Source organism: Hylobates moloch, unplaced genomic scaffold (genome assembly GCF_009828535.3).
Source record: "Hylobates moloch isolate HMO894 unplaced genomic scaffold, HMol_V3 SCAFFOLD_15, whole genome shotgun sequence".
NCBI lineage: Eukaryota > Metazoa > Chordata > Mammalia > Primates > Hylobatidae > Hylobates > Hylobates moloch.
Genome location: NW_026652290.1, coordinates 10,024,506 through 10,040,995, shown reverse-complemented (window position 1 = coordinate 10,040,995; position 16,490 = coordinate 10,024,506).

Here is a 16,490-nt window from a genome sequence, read left to right as displayed (position 1 = left end):
AGACCTGCAGCTGAGGGGTCTGACTGTTAGAAGGAAAACTAACAAACAGAAAGGAATAGCATCAACATCAACAAAAAGGACATCCACATCAAAACCCCATCTGTAGGTCACGAACATCAAAGACCAAAGGTAGATAAAAACACAAAGGGAGAAACCAGAGCAGAAAAGCTGAAAATTCCAAAATAACAGAGTGCCTCTTCTCCTCCAAAGGATCACAGCTCCTTGCCAGCAAGGGAACAAAACTGGATGGAGAATGAGTTTGACAAGTTGACAGAAGTAGGCTTCAGAAGGTTGGTAATAACAAACTTCTCCAAGCTAAAGGAACATGTTCTAACCCATCACAAGGAAGCTAAAAACCTAGAAAAAAAGGTTAAACAAATGGCTAACTAGAACAAACAGTGTAGAGGAGACCTTAAATGACCTGATGGAGCTGAAAACCATGGCACAAGAACTTTGTGACACATGCACAAGCTTCGATAGCCGATTCGATCAAGTAGAAGAAATGATATCAATGATTGAAGATCAAATTAATGAAATAAAGTGAGAAGAGAAGATTAGAAAAAAAAGAGTGAAAAGAAACAAAGCCTCCAAGAAATATGAGACTATGTGAAAAGACAAAATATACATATGATTGGTGTACTGGAAAGCAATGGGGAGAATGGAACCAAGTTAGAAAACACTCTTCAGGATATCGTCCAGGAGAATTTTCCTAACCTAGCAAGACAGGCCAACATTCAAATTCAGGAAACACAGAGAACGCCACAAATATACTCCTCAAGAAGAGCAACCCCAAGACACATAATTGTCAGATTCGCCAAAATTGAAATGAAGGAAAAATGTTAAGGGCAGCTGGAGAGAAAGGTCGGGTTATCCACAAAGGGAAACCCATCAGACTAGCAGCTGATCTCTCTGCAGAAACCCTACAAGCCAGGAGAGAGTGGAGGCCAATATTCAGCATTCTTAAAGAAAAGAATTTTCAACCCAGAATTTTATATCCAGCCAAACTAAGCTTCATAAGTGAAGGAGAAATAAAATCCTTTACAGACAAGCAAATGCTGAGACATTTTGTCACCACCAGGCCTGCCTTACAAGAGCTCCTGAAGGAAGCACTAAACACAGAAAGGAGCAACCAGTACCACCAACTGCAAAAGCATGCCAAGTGGTAAAGACCATGAATGCTATGAAGAAACTGCATCAATTAATGGGCAAAATAACCAGCTAGCATCATAATGACAGGATCAAATTCAAACATAACAATTTAACCTTAAATGTAAATGGGCAAAAAGCCCCAATTAAAAGACACAGACTGGCAAATTGGATAAAGAGTCAAGACCCATCAGTGTGCTTATTCAGGAGACCCATCTCATGTGCAAAGATGCACATAGGCTCAAAATAAAGGGATGGAGGAAGATAAACCAAGCAAACAGAAAGCTAAAAAAATCAGGGGTTGCAATCCTAGTCTCTGATAAAACAGACTTTAAACCAACAAAGATCAAAAGAGACAAAGAAGGCCACTACATAATGGTAAAGGGATCAATTCAACAAGAAGGGCGAACTATCCTAAATATATGTGCACCCAATACAGGCGCACCCAGATTCATGAAGCAAGTCCTTAGAGACCTACAAAGAGACTTAGACTCCCACAAAGTAATAATAGGAGACTTTAACAACCCACTGTCAATATTAGACATATCAACGAGACAGAAGGTTAACAAGGATATCCAGGACTTGAACTCAGCTCTGGACCAAGCAGACCTAATAGACAATTACAGAACTCTCCACCCCAAATCAACAGAATATATATTCTTCTCAGCACCACATGGCACTTATTCTAAAATTGACCACATAATTGGCAGTAAAACACTCCTCAGCAAATGTGAAAAAACAGAAATCACAACAACCTGCCTCTCAGACCACAGTGCAATCAAATTAGACCTCAGGAATAATAAACTCACTCAAAACCACACAACTACATGGACACTGAACAACCTGCTCTTGAATGACTACTGCATAAATAGTGAAATCAAGGCAGAAATAAACTTGTTCTTTGAAACCAGTGAGAACAAAGATACAACATACCAGAATCTCTGGGAAACATTTAAAGCAGTGTGTAGAGGGAAATTGATAGCATTAAATGCCCACAAGAGAAAGCAGGAAAGATCTAAAATTGACACCTTAACATCACAATTAAAAGAACTAGAGAAGCAAGAGCAAATTCAAAAGCTAGCAGAAGACAAGAAATAACTAAGATCAGAGCAGAACTGAAGGAGATAGAGACAGAAAAAAACCTTCAAAAAATCAATGAATGTAGGAGCTGTTTTTCTGAAAAGATCAACAAAATAGACCACTAGCAAGATTAATAAAGAAGAAAAGAGGAAACAAATAGATGCAATAAAAACTGATAAAGGGGATATCACCACCAATTCCACAGAAATACAAACTACCATCAGAGAATACTATAAACACCTCTACGCAAATAAACTAGAAAATCTAGAATAAATGGATAAATTCCTTGACACATATACCCTCCCAAGACTAAACCAAGAAGAAGTTGAATCTCTGAATAGGCCAATAACAGGTTCTGAAATTGAGGCAGTAATTAATAGCCTACCAGCCAAAAAAAGTCCAGGACCAGACAGATTCACAGCCGAATTCTACCAGAGGTACAAAGAGGAGCTGATACCATTCCTTCTAAAACTATTTCAATCAATAGAAAAAGAGGGGATCCTCCCTAACTCATTTTATGAGGCTAGCATCATCCTGATACCAAAGCCTGGTAGAGAAACAACAAAAAAAGAGAATTTTAGGCCAATATCACTGATGAACATTGATGCAGAAATCCTCAGTAAAATACTAGCAAACCAAATCCAGTAGCACATCAAAAAGCTTATCCACCATGATCAAGTTGGCTTCATCCCTGGGATGCAAGGCTGGTTCAACATATGCAAATCAATAAATGTAATCCACCACATAAATGGAACCAATGACAAAAACCACATGATTATCTCAATAGATGCAGAAAAGGCCTTTTCTCAATAAACTGGGTATTGATGGAACGTATCTCAAAATAATAAGAGCTATTTATGACAAACCCACAGCCAATATCATACTCAATGGGCAAAAGCTGGAAGCATTTCCTTTGAAAACTGGCACAAGACAAGGATGCCCTCTCTCACCACTCCTATTCAACATAGTGTTGGAAGTTTTGGCTAGGGCAATCAGGCAAGAGAAAGAAATAAAGGGTATTCAATTAGAAAAAGAGGAAGTTAAATTGTCTCTGTTTGTAGATGACATGATTGTATATTTAGAAAACCCCATCATCTCAGCCTAAAATCTCCTTAAGCTGATAAGCAACTTCAGCAAAGTCTCAGAATACAAAATCAATGTGGAAAAATCACAATCATTCCTACACACCAATAATAGACAAACAGCCAAATCATGAGTGAATTCCCATTCACAATTACTACAAAGAGAATAAAATACCTAGGAATCCAATTTACAAGGGATGTGAAGGACCTCTTAAAGGAGAACTAGAAAACACTTCTCAATGAAATAAAAGAGGAAACAAACAAATGGAAGAACATTCCAAGCTCGTGGATAGGAAGAATCAATATTGTGAAAATGGCCATACTGCCCAAAGTAATTTATAGATTCAATGCTATCCCATCAAACTACCACTGACTTTCTTCACAGAATTGGGAAAAACTACTTTAAAGTTCTTATGGAACCAAAAAAGAGCCCACATTGCCAAGACAATCCTAAGCAAAAAGAACAAAGCTGGAGGCATCTTGCTACCTGACTTCAAACTACACTAGAAAGCTACAGTGACCAAAACAGCATGGTACTGGTACCAAAACAGAAATATAGACCAATGGAACAGAACAGAAACCTCAGAAATAACACCACACATCTACAACCTTCTGATCTTCAACAAACCTGACAAAAACAAGCAACAGGGAAAGGATTCTCTATTTAATAAATGGTGTTGGGAAAACTGGCTAGCCATATGTAGAAAGCTGAAACTGGATCCCTTTTTTACACCTTATACAAAAGTTAACTCAAGATGGATTAAAGACTTAAATGTAAGACCTAACACCATAAAAATCCTAGAAGAAAACCTAGGCAACACCATTCGGGACATAAGCATGGGCAAAGATTTCATGACTAAAACACCAAAATCAATGGCAACAAAAGCCAAAATAGACAAACGAGATCTAATTAAACTAAAGAGCTTCTGCACAGCAAAAGAAACTATCATCAGAGTGAAGAGGCAACCTACAGGATGGGAGAACATTTTTGCAATCTATCCATCTGACAAAGGGCTAATACCCAAAATCTACAGAGAAGTTAAACAAATTTACAAGAAAAAAACAACCCCATCAAAAAGTGGGCAAAGGATATAACAGACAGTTGTCAAAAGAAGACATTTATGCAGCCAACAGACATATGCAAAAATGCACATCATCACTGGTCATCAGAGAAATGCAAATCAAAACCTCAATGAGATACTATCTCACACCAGTTAGAATGGTGATCATTAAAAAGTCAGGAAACAACAGATGCTGGAGAGGATGTGGAGAAATAGGAATGCTTTTACACTGTTGGTGGGAGGGTAAATTAGTTAACCATTGTGGAAGACAGTTTGGAGTTTCCTCAAGGATCTAGAACTAGAAATACCATTTGTCCCAGCAATCCCATTACTAGGCATATACTCAGAGGAATATAAATCATTCTATGATAAAGACACATGCACACATATATTTATTGTGGCTCTATTCACAATAGCAAAGACTTGGAAGCAATCCAAATGTTCATCAATGATAGACTGGATTAAGAAAATGTGGCACATATACACCATGGTATACTATGCAGCCATGAAACATGATGAGTTCATGTCCTTTGCAAGGGACATGGATGAAGCTGGAAACCATCATTCTCAGCAAACTATCGCAAGGACAGAAAACCAAACACTGCATGTTCTCACTCATAGGTGGGAATTGAACAATGAGAACACATGGACACAGGAAGGGGAACATCACACACCAGGGTCTGTTGTGGGGTGGGGGGAGGGGGGAGGGATAGCATTAGGAGATATACCTAATGTTAAATGACCAGTTAATGGGTGCAGCACACCAACATGGCACATGTATACATATGTAACAAACCTGCACGTTGTACACATGTACCCTAAAACTTAAAGTATAATTAAAAAAAGAAAAAAATGTGCAAGTGACGAACAAACATGAAACATGATCATCATCACTAATCATAGGAGAAATGCAAATGAAAACTACAGTGAGATGCCATCTCACATTTGTTTGAATGACCATGTTTTAAAATTCAAAATATAACATATCCTGGTGATGCTGCAGTGAAAAGGAAATGCCTATACACTGTTTGTCGGAATGTAAATTAGTTCAGCCACTGTGGGAAGTAGATTGGAGATTTTGTGAAGAAATTAAAACAGAATTACTGTTTGACCCAGAAATGTCATTACTGGGTCTATGTCCAAAAGAAAATTGTTCTAACAAAAACACATGCACTTTTATGATTATTGCAGAACTATTCACAATAGCAAGGATATGGAATCAACCTAGGTGCCCTTCAAGAGTGGATTGGAAAAAGAAAATGTGGTACATATATACCATGGAATACTACACAGCCATAAAAAGAACAAAATCATGTCCTTTGCAGCAACATGGCGGCAGCTAGAGGCCTTTATCTTAAGCAAATTAACACAGGAACAGAAAACCAAATACCGCATGTTCTTACTTAAAAGTGGGAGCTAAACAGTGGGTACTCATGGACATAAAGATGGCGACAATAGACACTGGGGACTAGAAGGTGGAGAGAAGGGGCCAAGGGTTGAAAAACTATTGGGTACTATGCTCAGTACCTGTATGATGGAATCCATCATACCCCAAACATCAGCATCACACAGTATACCCAGGTAACAAACCTTCATATGTACCCCTTGAATCTGAAATAAAATTTCAAATTATAATAACCAGACAAACAAAAAACAAATAAATAAAGCATACTCAAAATGACAAAAAAAGGTATCTGTGGACTAAATAGAGGTATAGATCTGAAGAATTAATGTAACTCTCAAGCTAGATACAGAATATACTCCTGTCCCTTCCAGATTAAAGCAATGTGCTTCTGGGTGTGCTCTCCTTTTTGAGATACAGCAATAAGTGCTTTATATCTGTGATTCTTAAATTTTAAACATATATTAGACTCATCCAGAGAGCTCATTAAAGCACAGGCTACTAGACAACAGCCCCAGAGTGTCTGATTCAGTATGTTTGGGTTAAATGGAGATATGATAGGAATCATTACCCTTAAATATTTCAGACCATTGGACAGTAGCATTAATTCGTTTGTTCTCCCAGGGACGTAGTATTAGTTTTTGTTTATAATTTTGCCATGGATCAAGGAGCTGATATGGTAATTTTGCCAATTACTGAGTAAACTGCTTCCTGAGTAAATACTCAAGAACTAGGCAAATAGATTCACACTATAGTATAAATCCTGGACAAACCTTAAGCATTTATCACTTACCTAACTATTGAAGCAGAGTGGCATCTGGGTTCCCAGGAATCAAGCAATTAGTTCAAAATCAGAGTTCAGAAAGTCTTAAAATATCTGTGTATTTTTTTCCAACGTACAGATACCTTGATACATTGTACAGGGTATTTTTTTCTAATGTATAGATGCCCTGGTACCTTTAGAAAAGGACAGAGAGGAAATTATGATGCCCACTTGGGCCATAGGTCCTTTAAGGAAGGAAAGAGACTGTGTCATACAACAAACTTGTGTTATTACCTCAAGTATACTAGACTTCCACTTAGACAAAGAACTCTGGATGTGTGAATTAACACGGATCTGAGATTTTAATAAGCATATTTCACTTTTATCATGGTTCCAGTCAGACTTCTGTTGGTCAGCTGTAGAGGGTTTTTTGTAAAAAAAATAAATAAATAAAAAAATTAAATTTATATATATATATATATATGTAATTATGCAGGTACCTTAGACTGACCATCTAGTTTAGTCCTAATGGCTTTGTAATTAATTAAGCACTACCAGAGATCTGTGTTGATTGGATGATTTGGTTATCAACCCCAGCCCTGGGGTCTATTGTAATAACCATTTCAATCTTGTCTTGATTGGGTAAGTGCTACTACTTGGCCTCCCTCTACTCAGGATCCCACCATCTCCATTGAAATTATACAGCCTGTTTCAATGATGGCATCTCTTACCCACATCCATATCAACAGGAAACAGCTATTAAAGTTCTTTTTGAAAATGCTGGTGCTCCCTTCACCAAAGTATTTCTCTATGCAACTGTGAAGTGAGCATTTTCTGACACTCTTGTGTGGAAGATTGAGGGGGTGGTTCTAGTTAAGGGATAAATCTCACTTATCCTACACACCTGTCTTTGTAAGTTATTGGATTTCTTTCTTGATATTTCAACCTTGTCAGCTCATTAGTGTCAGGTGGGGAGTTAAAAATCCTGTTGTACAAGTTGTACCTCTATCCAAGACTTTCTAGAAGTGGGATCCAAGCATAAGTATTTTTCAAAATTCCCCAGATAATTCCACATTGCAATTACAAAACCGATGTATAGAATCTCAGCTTCATTTTATGTAGGTCATATTGAGTCTGGATTTCAGCATTCAAATGACCAAACAATTTAAACCTATTCCAACTGCTCAAGCAGGTACATTAAATTCAGACTATATGGTAAGTGCACCCATACTGATAAAATCCACCTCATCTGAAATTAAGTCTTCCTTTCTGTTCTAATACCCTTATAATTATTGCCACCTATGCATATTTCCCAGGTTCTTTTCATTGAAGTATAATACACATACAGAGTAAAATGCAAAAATTTTGAGGCTACAGCACCATGAATTTTGCAAAGTGAACACATTATTGTAACCATTACATTAACCAGAACGTTAATACCACATAGAAACTCCTCTGTGGCCCCTCATAATTGTTACACCTTCTACAAAATTAACCACTATTTTTTAACTGTCATTGCTATAGTATAGGTTTTCCTGTTTTTGAACTGTAAATGATAGAAATCATAGAGTATACGTTCTCTCATATCTGGCTTCTTTTGATTAACAGCATGTCTATGAGATTTATCCACATTGTTGCATAGCGTAGTAATTGGTTTTTTCATGCTGAATAGTACTTCATTTTTTAAAAATTCACATTTTATTTACTAATTTTATTTTTATGCCGTTTGTTTCCAGTTTTTGAATATTAGAATGTTGCTATTGTGAATATTAAACAGAAATGCATACATATAATGGCATTACATTTAATGGCAAAAACAACAATCACTTTTACACCAGCCATGTATATACATATATATCTTTTGGTACACACATATGTATGTGCACTCTATGTATGCATTTCTGTTGTATTCTAAGCCTTTAATTTTACTCATTCTGATGGATGCATTACAATATCTCATTGTGGCTTTAATTTTTATTTATCTGGTGATAATTAGTACTTTTCATTTGTTTAAAGAATATTTATATGTCCACCTTTATAAAGTTTCTGTTTGAGTATTTTGCCTGATTCTCTATAATTGCCTTTTTTTCTTATTTATGATTATGAGTTTATCTTTTTTGAAATATATTTTGTCAAATATGTGTACAGAAAATACCTTTTCCCACTCTATTACTTGCTTTGTTGATTCTTTTAATTGTGTCTTTCGCTGAATAGAGATTCTTAATTTTAGCAAGGTTCAAATTATCAAGTTTTTAATCTTTAAGTTAATGCTGTTTTATCTACTTTAAGAAATTTTTGTCAATCCCAATTTTATAAAGATCTCCACCAATGTTATCTTTTAGCAGTTTTATTTTTTGGCTTCCTCATTTAGGCATGAAATTTATTTTTGTACAGAGTAACATTTAAATTATTTTTAAATAAATAAGCAATTGACCCAACAGAATTTATTGAAATGACCGTTATTTTCCCACTCTGCTACAGTGGCTTTTTTGTCACAGAGCGAGTAAATATGTATATGTGGATCTCTTTTTATTCTCTCTGTTCCATTCTGCTGGTCTCTTTTTTTTTGTTTTTGCACCAATATTACATGGTCTAAATTACTACGTGTTTATACAGTAATAAGTTTTGATATCAGGTAATACGTCATCCAACTTTGTTGTTGGATATTCTTAGCTGTTCTTGATAGTCTGATTCCCATTTAAATTTTCATAACAGTTTATCAGTTTCAGCAACAACAAAAGACCTGCTGGGACTTTCATTGGAATTTCATTAACTCTTTGGATCAATATAGAGACAATAGTTATTTTTAAAATATTGAGTGTTACTATCCAAGTATATGCTGTATATTTTTATTCACTGAAGTCACTTAAAATTTGAGAATGTTTTCTATTTTTCTGTGGAGAAGCTATGTATATTTTTATTAAAAATTTTCTTAGACTAAGTTATATTTATACAAAATTTTTATTTTCTGATTTTTTGTTGTAAGTGTTTAGAAATGCAATTGATTTTATACATTGACATTTTTCTCAATGGTGTCACAAATTTACTTATTAATAGTTTAGAAATTATTTTGTATGTTATATGTACATAATCTTGTTATATATAAAACCTATCACTCTTCATTTCTTTATTTTTAAACTCCATGCCTTTTATTTCTTGCCTTATTGCACCATGCAATGCAATAAATTATTGAATAGGAGTAGTAATAGTGCACATCTTTACCTCATTTATGATCTAGGGAAGAATGTTTTTAATATTTTGTCTTTAACTTAAATATAAAGCGTAAAACTATAAAAACCCTGGAAGACAACCTAGGCAATATCATTTAGGACATAGGCATAGACAAAGATTTTATAACAAAGATGCCAAAGGTAATTGCAACAAAAGCAAAAACTGACAGATCTAATTAAACTAAAGGGCTTCTGCACAGCAAAAGAAACGATCAACAGAGGAAACAGACAACCTACAGAATAGGAGAAAAACTTTGCAAACTATGCATCCAACAAAGGTCTAATATCCAGCATCTATAAACAAATTTACAACGAGAAAACAACCTCATAAAAAAACGGGCAAAGGACATGAACAGACACTTTTCAAGAGAAGACATACATGCTGCCGACAATCATATGAAAAAAAGCTCAACATTACTGATCATTAGAGAAATGCAAATCAAAATGACAATGAGATATCGTCTACCACCAGTCAGAATGGCTATTATTAATAAGTCAAAAAATAACAGAGGCCAGGCGCGATGGCTCATGCCTGTAATCCCAGCACTTTGGGAGGCCAAGGTGGGCAGATCACAAGGTCAAGAGATCGAGACCATCCTGGCCAACATGGTGAAACTCCGTCTCTACTAAAAATACAAAAATTAGCTGGGTGTGGTGGCACACGCCTGTAGTCCGAGCTATTCAGGAGGCTGAGGCAGAAGAATTGCTTGAACCCAGGAGGCGGAGGTTGCAGTGAGCTGAGATTGCACCACTGCACTCCAGGCTGGTGACAGACGGAGACTCTAAAATAAAATAAAATAAAATAACACAAAATAAAGTAGATGATGGCAATGCTTATACACTGTTGGTAGGAGTGTAAATTAGTTCAGCCATTGTGGAAGACAGTGTGGTGATTCCTCAAAGACCTAAAGACAGAAATACCATTAGACCCAGCAATCCCATTACTGGGTATATACCCAAAAGAATGTAAATTATTCTATTGTAAAGACACATGCAGGCATATGTTCATTGCAGCACTATTCACAATAGCAAAGATGTGGGATCAACCTAAATGCCCTTCAATAATAGGCTGGATAACTGTGATAATTTTAAGTGTCACCTTGACTAAATTAAGGAATACCTAGAGAAATGGTAAAGCATTACTTCTGGGTGAGTCTGTGAGGGTGTTTCCAGAAGAGATTGTCATGTGGTCAATGGACTGAGTAGGGAAGATCCACCCCCTATGTGGGCAAGCACCATCTAATCAGCTAGGAGCCCAGATTAAACAAAAAAGGAGAGAAAGGATTTCTCTCTCTCTCTCTCTGTCTCCTGGGGCTGGGATGCTCTCCTCATCCTGCCCTTGGACATCAGAACTTCAGGTTCTCCAGTTTTGGTACTCCAGGACTTACATCAGTAGACCCCTGGGTTCTAAGGCCTTTGGTCTCAGATTGACAATGATACCATCAACTTACCTGGTTCTGAGGATTTCTAACTTGAACTGAACCACACTATGGCCATCCCAGGATCTCCAGCTTACAAATGGCATATCATGGGACTGACCATTCATAATCATATGAGCCAATTTCCTTAATAAATTCCATATCTATCTATCAATTATCTATCTATCCATCATCCTATTGGTTCTGTCTCTCTGGAGAACCCTGACTAATGAATCAACTTAAGGGTCATGAGGTCATTAAATATTTGTCTTATTGGATTAGAATCCCATGGCTAAAAACAAGAATGGGTCTCCAAGTGGGAGCTACCAATAGACAGTGAAGGAATTTGAAGAGTTCCCAGCCTCTTCATGACGAAGACAAATCTCTTTGAAGCGTCAATGTCACTGATTGGGGCATAGAGGTGAGGAGACATGAGTTAAGTGCAGGGACACAGTACTGACACCAGCAAGAGGAGTGTGCACAGAAGCTGAACAAGCTGGTTTCTCCCCCACCAGGAGTCCTAGTGAACTAAGAGATGAGCCTTAGAAACTACTTGGTCAAGCTTAGAAAAATTCCTAGCAATAGTGATTTAAATGCTTCATTATCCCTGGATAAAGACACTTGTGGCTCCTTAACAGCAATACTATCAAGGGTGACTGTGGTTTATTGAGAATTTAGTGTGTCAGTCTCAGCAACCACCCTTCGTTTGCTTTAATGGTTTTATATTCACATAAAAACTTTGAGGTAGGTACAGTTGGTGTATTTCCATTATTTTATGGATGAATAAAAAGAAGCCCACAGAGCTGGAAGAACTTACCTCTGTTCTATAGCTGGTAAGTGTGGGGCAGGACTAAACACAGACATGTCCAAATTCAGACCTCAGGTTCCCCACCATCGTGCTGAATTGCCTTCCTAAACTGAGAGAAAAATGTGATTCAGGACAAGAAAGTTTGTATGGGGAGAGAGTTGAGGAGAAAATCATGGAATCAGAGACTCATGGGCATTTTATGAGAACAAATATCAGAATATTTAAACACTTGTATATTTTGCAAAGTACTACCCCAGTAGTGAAATGGGCCCATGAGAGAGAACAGCACCGCAAGCATAAACTTTACCTGTCAAGCTGTAGTCAGGTTTGCCTCTATCTCATGTAAAAATTCCAGTATGTAAAATCCAGCTTCATTACCATCCTGCCTGATCCTTGTTTCAGCAGGAGTCAGTCTGACTCCCTTTATTCTGCTTGTCTTTGCTGTAGCTGTTACATTAGAAGGATCCCCTGTGGCCTTCCCTGTGGTGTTCATTTAATCAGCCCCAGCCACCTCTGTCTTCTGCCTCAGTGGAACTGCATCTCATTCTGTGCACATTCAATCCATGAGCCTGGAGCAAGTCCAGGGGAGGCTTTGGTAGTTGGTTTTGAGATAGGATACTTTTAATTTGTCTTAATTAGGTATCAGAGAAAAATCTACAAAATTATCAAAATGCTTCTTAAAACAATACCTTGTGGGCTTTGGGGTTGTAAGTATTTTTTTTTCTTATGGGTATTTCAGTGGTATCTTTATAGTCACAACTATGAGAAATTTTGACTCCAGGATTCATTGTGGAAAGATCTGTAAGATGAGAAGGCTACATCTGTCTGCTGTACTTTTGATATGATGCATTTAAAATAAAATATCACTCTCCAGAACAATGTATGATCATGAAAATGAGCTAGTGCTAAGGGACTTGTATTATAAATCTTTTCTTGAGATGGAATTTTGGCAAGCTGCTCCATTTTTCCCATAAAGGAAGAAAACTGTAATAATTTGGCATCCTTACAGCAAGGTATGTTTGTGCCTGAGTTGGATTAATTAGGAACAAGGGATAAAGGGCAATACCCATTATAGAAAGAACAACTCAGAGATGTAGCCCATGGTCGAGAATATTTCCAAGGATTGTCTAGATGCTCTACGACTGTCCTCAGTGTGGCAGGAGGATCGCAGTCCATAAAGTAAAAAAAAAAAAAAAAAAAAAAAACTGTTCTGCAACTAGCTGTGGTATACTCCATATTGTCTCTCCTTTTAATTTTCTAGTCTAGTTATCCAGTTTTCCAGTTTGAAGATCTTATTCATTGGCCCTCTAGTTGTTGGACCTGGCTCATATAGTGAAACATGGGTTGGTCCCACATGCAGCAACGGTACCACTTATCAAAGTTCAGCCTACAATCAAGCAACTACGAGAATATTGGCTTCCATAAGGATGAAATCCTGTGCACTTCTGAGTCAGTGTGTGGCTAAACTCGACCTTCTTGCCCAAGATTCATCCTTATTTAATAAGCCCAACTCTCCAGCTGAGTGCATGCCATGATGTATACATTGAGATACTGGGCAAACTTGTCAACTGAGCATGGTACAACTATCAACATGCCACAAACTCACCTGACCCAAAGAGACATCACTGATAGCAACTCATGTCTGGGCCATTTTGCACAAGCTCATGCATGCTTTCTCTTGTTTGAGTAGCTTCTTCACATAGAGTCCTTCCAAAAAACTGAGTTTTGTAGATACAAATTCAGAGTAGTGAACTGCTCTAATTATTCCATGGGTAGACTTATTCAAGAAGGAGTAACACTTTAGTGAGACTTCAGTGATGGACAAAGCTTTCAGAAAGCTGAAGCAGCTTTTTACATCTGTAGTGATATTGACCTGTCATAATTTTTAAAGGCTGTTCATGGTAGAGAAAAATATCTCTAGTGTTGTATGGAGATTTTTTTCCCCCGAATTGTTGGGCCTTCCTACCCTGCATCTTTTTCTACCATATCGGGATTGGGCCCTCCTACCTTGAATCTTTTTCTAGCATAAACTAATTCAGAGGCTTCAAACCTAAATGTTGTTATACTTGATTCGATTCCTTGTGAAGATTTGCGCCTCAGGATGCTGTCAGTGGTGGATACAGCAGCAGTTTTGTTTAAATATGGGTCTCCAAGAGTGCCTCCCATGGGAAGACAGGGATACTACACTATGTCCTGTCAAGAAAGCAGGAGTTCCATGGGGTCCTGGAGCCTACTCCACTTAAGAAGTTTTCAACCTTAGGAAGAGTCTGTGTTTGTGATAGTTGATCTAATTGTCCCTGAGCCCACCCACCTTTCCCCGCCATATCTCAGGCATTCTTAACTGGGAAGCTTAAAAAAATTACCAGTGCCCCTCGAGATTCTGATTTAATTGGTCTACCATAGGCCCTGGCACCGCTATTTATAAAAAAATTCCCAGGTGATTGTTTTCTATCAAGATATAATTTATGTGCAACAAAATTTACACTTTTTAGTGTACAATTTTGTGGGTTTTAATGAAGATATATTCATGTAACTACCACCACAATCAAGATGTAAATTACTTGCATCACTCCAAAAAATTCCCCCATGCTATTTTGTAGTCAGTGCTTCCCACCATTCTCAGCTTCTGTTAACCAGTGAACTGTTGTCTGTCCCTCAAGTTTTACCTTTTCTGGAATGTCTTATAAATGAACTATGCGAACTTTGACTTTTTTTTTCACTAGCATAATGCATTTGAGATTCGTTTGTGTTATTGTATATATTAGTAGTTGTTCCTGATACAAGTTTGAATGTTTGTCTTCTCCAAATCCACGTTGAAATGTGATCCCCAATATTGGAGGCAGAGCCTACTAGGAGGTGTTTGGGTCATGGGAACAGATCCCTCATGAATGTCTTGGTGCCCTCCCTACAATAATGAGTGAGTTCTTGCTCTACTAGTTACCACAACATCTGATTGTTAAAAAGTCTGGCACCTCCCTCCACCCTCTCTCTCTCTTGTTCCCTCTCTCACCATGTGACATGCCTCTTTCTATTATGAATACAAGTTTCCTGAGGCCTCACTGGAAGCCAAGCAGATGTTGGTGCCATACATCTTGTACAGCCTGCAGAATTGTGAGCCAAATAAACCTCTTTTCTCCATAAATTACCCAGTCTCAGGTATTCCATTATAGCAATGCAAAGCAGAGTAATACAATTCCTTTTTATTATTGGGTTTTATTGTCTGTTGTGTGGATGTACCATGGTTTGTTTATTTGTTCCACAACTGAGGGATATTTTTTTTTCTCCCAGTTTCCAGCAACTACAAATAAAGCCTCTATAAATGTTCATATATAGATTTTCATGTGAACATTCCCAGATATTTTTATGTTCACCAAGACTGAGAATGAATACTCTTATCAAATGCTCACTTCAGCTTTGAAATCTTCTTTAATTACAGTCCTTCCAAGTTTCACATCCTAGTTGATCCACTTTTTTCTTTGCTTCGCTTTTCTCTATGTCCTCCTTCTTTCAATTTTGATGCTTATTTTGATGGTACTTAAGTAAAACAACGACTTTGCTTGATTCTAGGATTGCTAGTAAGCAGTCTAGTTAGTTTGGATTTGGATTTCTATTCCAATGTAGAAGGAAGGAGTCCCTTTCTCTTTCTCCATTTACCTTATAGTTCTTCAGAAAATGGAGTTATGAATCTAATTGTGTGAGTTGCTAAGATGCTGTCTGGGTTGCACCATTCTCTTCTCCTTTATCAAACTGTATGTTAGAAGTAATGTCAAAATGACTTAGGAATCTAGGGCTCATCAGATCAAACTGTGCAATGTCAGATCCTAGTCATGTTTTCTTGGCTAGGGAGCTCCTGGAAAGCTCATAGTAATTTCAGAACATCCCAAATAAATCTCTCAAGACTGGGAATGATCTTAAAGTTCAGGTTGTTGCTACAATCTGAGATGTCTAAGGATGGGATTCTCAGATGACAAATGAAAGAGACAGAGAGAGAGAGAATTCATATGAATGGGAATATGTATATATTTGCAGGCTTCTCCCTGGCTCTCTTTCCTCCCAAACTGACTACTAAACACATCCCACAAACATACAAAGGTTAAGCATCTCTGTAAATCTGAATCTTTTTTCCAATTGATCTTACCCATCCTTCCATGTGACTAATCACTATCCAATCAGCATTTGGTAGACCATCATTAAACAGACATCTGGTTGACCTTGCTCATTATAGTGACTGTGTCTAAAATCCTGAATTCAAAGGTAGTTATTACACCAACTGGCTTGCTAGGCCTGGGAAAGACCATTCTTAAAGACTAACTGCCATTAGAAGGGCAATGATATGAAATAATAGTCCTACTTCCAATGTGCCACTTCGTTTCATTATTATTATTATTATTATTTAATGAATGAAAGCAAAAGAGCAATAGCATAAATGACTTTAGTCCTTGTTGGAAAACAAACAAAAGAATAGAAACTGAGAAATTTAATGAGCCAGCAACTTACCCA